Source organism: Leptosomus discolor, chromosome 16 (assembly GCF_034619465.1).
Source record: "Leptosomus discolor isolate bLepDis1 chromosome 16, bLepDis1.hap2, whole genome shotgun sequence".
Lineage (NCBI taxonomy): Eukaryota > Metazoa > Chordata > Aves > Leptosomiformes > Leptosomidae > Leptosomus > Leptosomus discolor.
Genome location: NC_141406.1, coordinates 6,112,841 through 6,116,357, shown reverse-complemented (window position 1 = coordinate 6,116,357; position 3,517 = coordinate 6,112,841).

The window sequence follows — 3,517 nt, the reverse complement described above, 5'->3', positions numbered from 1 at the left end:
GGGGAGCGGGGAAGCACTGCAGTTCGCAGGCACTGACAACAGCGTCTCAGGCAGAGTTGCACTTAGCCTAGAGCAGCCCTCCAGGCTCCCAAACAGCCCGGGTCGTGTCAGGCTCAGATGCTTGTCTTGGTTTGAAAGACAGGTGTCTGTGGAGGAAGGCAGGAGCCTCCCTTGAAACGGAAAGTGCAACCCCCTTCCCTCCAAATTATTATAATTTTGAAATTAACGGGCCTTCAGGCAAAGATATGGGGAATAGGAATAACAGTTCTTTACTAATATATATATATATATATATATATATATATATATATATATATAACACAAGGCAGGGAAAAAACAAACAACCCACTGGTTTACACTGACAGAGTCAGAACTACAACCTGACACCCTGTAAGGGTGGCAGTAGCAGTCCGATAAGATGCTGGCTGCAGTCCTCCTGAAGCGATGGATGTAGTTCTGTTGAAGCAGCAATCAGGTAAAAGGGTCTGGTCTTCCTCCGAAGGTCCAGCGGTAGGTAGGTAGCTCTTGTCCTCTGGAACTCCAGTGGGGGGAAAAGCTCCTCTGGGAATCCAGTGGAAGAAGGCTGCTAGGGTGTTCGAGATCTCAGTGTTTATTTGGCATGGATTGCTTGGCTCCTTTCCCCCTGGGCGGAGCATCTCACAATGGGATGGGAAGTCATGAGGCAGTTCCTTGATGGGCCATTAACAGGAGATAGTCCAGAGGGGGGAGGCAGGGAGCACCACCCCACCTGGTCTCAACAGCTCCTGAGGATGGTAATAGAATACTTTTTTTCCTTTTGGCACATTTTACACTGTAACCTAGGACAATGCTAAAGCTGACGGTGCCTCCAGAAGTCTGGTTTCTTACAAAACATCAGCACACAGCTTCTGGGAAGACACCAGGAAGCAAAACGACTCCATGAAGCTGCTGCAACTCAGCCCTCTCCGGGCCCAGGAAGCAGCCTCAGGCACCCCAGTGCTGGGCTGCCGTGCCCCACACATGGGCTAAGCAAAACCCTGGTAACAGGGGAGCCTCGCTGCCTTCCCCGGCAAGGGACAGCGCTGGCCTCCTGGCGCAGAGGCTACCCAACGGTAAAGAAACACCCAGCACCAGTGCCAACATCACACTTTGCAGGCAGGAGCAACCAGCCACACCACAGGTCTGCACGGCCAGGACCTGCGTCACTCCCACATCCTCCTCCACCACCATCCAGGTAACTGCCACCCCCACGCAGCAACCAGTAACGGTCAACCCAGAGCACCCAACCATGGCCACCCCGCGGGGCACCTGGATGCTGATCAGCGCTGCTGTCCTGGGCACCACAGTAATAGACGGCCTCGTCCTCGGCTTGGACCCCACTGATGGTTAACGTGCCCGTGGAGCCGGACTTGGAGCCAGAGAATCGCGCAGGGATGCCCGAGGGTCTGTTGTTGCTCCCGTAGATCACAGTGACAGGGGCTGTGCCAGGTACCTTCTGCTGGAACCAGCCAACATTGCTGCTGCTGTCAATCCCGGAGCAGGTGATCTGGACAGTTTGTCCTGGGTTCGCTGACACTGAGGGCGGCTGAGTCAGCGCTGCCTGGACCAGGGAACCTGGAGAGGGAGAGGAGAGAGGGGAGAAGACAGGGGTCAGACAGTGCCCCACGAGCACTGGACAGCGATGGCACTCCTCTGCCTGCAGGCACACAGATGGGACACCCTGGGTGCTGCCCCAAGCCCAGGCACTCCCTGAGGACTGGCTGGAGACAGACCCTCGACCCTGGCCCTGCCCGCTGCCCCTCGGGGCACACCTCATGCCTCTCACTGAGACCGGGCTGCCCAGGGGCAAGGCCTGCCAGGGGCACCCAGCCTTTGCAGCAGTCTGGAGACACCCCTGCCCATGCCCCAGAGGGGGCCACGTCCAGGCCAGCAGCCAGGGATGCAGGGCAGGGAATGCAAAGTCAGTGGGAAGCTGCGTGGGGAGATGGTGATTGACAGAGGGAATGGGGGCATCTCCAGCCCAGTATGGGCTGGTGAGAAGCACCACCATGGACACCAGAGGTACTGGGCTGCCTGTGCAGGGGGCATGAGCTCCACTGGGGCCTTTTCAAGATTAAATGTGCCCCAAACAACACCCTTTCCCCTCACACCTCTTGTCTGCACAGTAGCACAAAGCACCCAAGGCACATGGGCTCTGGCTCTTGGGCTCCTCCACATCCCTTGGCATGAGTCAGGAACATTCCCAAATGCAGCCCAGGCCCAGAGTGCTTTGAAGGGTGGAACGGAAAGGGGGCACAGAGTGCCTGGAGCCTTACAGCATAGCCCTGCAATGCACAGACCTTCCAAGAGCCAACGGGTCCCTACCCAGCCCAGGGATTCCCCCAAACCCCACCTCTGCTCAGCTCTGTGGAAAGTCTCTCAGGCACAAGAGGGACTGAAATTCCCCCTGCCCAGCAGCACTGCACTACTGCCCCACAGGAAACACCACTTGCAGGTCCCTGGGGCAACGAAGGAGGTGCTGAGCAGCACACACCGACACTGCACTGGCAGCACAGAGAGGAGGTGGCATCAGGACAGACATGCAGCCAGAACACGCACAAGTGCAAAAGGGCACCAACTGCCCACCCTCTATAGCTCTTCCTCACACAGTGGAGGCGTAGGAATGAACAGGAGGGAAAAACCTAATCCCAGCATCACCATGTCCCTGACCAGCATTGCTGCTGTCCCAGCTACCACAGTAATAGACGGCCTCATCCTCGGCTTGGACCCCACTGATGGTTAACGTGCCCGTGGAGCCGGACATGGAGCCAGAGAATCGCGAAGGGATGCCCGAGGGTCTCTTGTTGCTGTCATAGATCACAGTGACAGGGCCGGTGCCAGGTACCTTCTGCTGGTACCAGCCAACAGCATAACCGCTGCTGCTAATCCCGGAGCAGGTGATCTGGACGGTTTGTCCCAGGTTCGCTGACACCGAGGGCGGCTGAGTCAGCGCTGCCTGGACCAGGGAACCTGGAGAGGGAGAGGAGAGAGGGGAGAAGACAGGGGTCAGCCTGTGACCCACGAGCACAGCCCTCCCGGGGCAGTGGGACCAGACCCCTCTGCCCAAAGGCCTTGGCTGGGCACAGCGAGTCTGGCCAGGGCACCTGAGCTGTGGGCGAGCACCACGAGGAGGAGAGGGACGAGGCCAGACAGGTGGCAGCTCCTGACACAAAAGACGGAAGGGGCCAGGGTGCTGCACAGTCTCTTACTGTCGTGGGGCCGTCCTGGGGCAATGCCCAGGGCCAGGGGCTTCTCAGGGGGACAGAGGTGCTGGGGTGCTCCTGCACAGGCTGAGCAGGAGCCCAATGAGCTGGCACTGGGCAGACACAGGCAGTGCTGGAGCAGCCCGTGGCTCCTCTTGCAGCACAACAGAGCAGCCCCCGGCCAGCCCTGCTCTGTCCCACCAGCCTCACACACGGCCCTCGAGCTGCTGCACCCACGACAAACATCCCTTCCAGGGCCTGAAGGCAAAGCTTTGCCCAGCTCCCTCGAACATGGC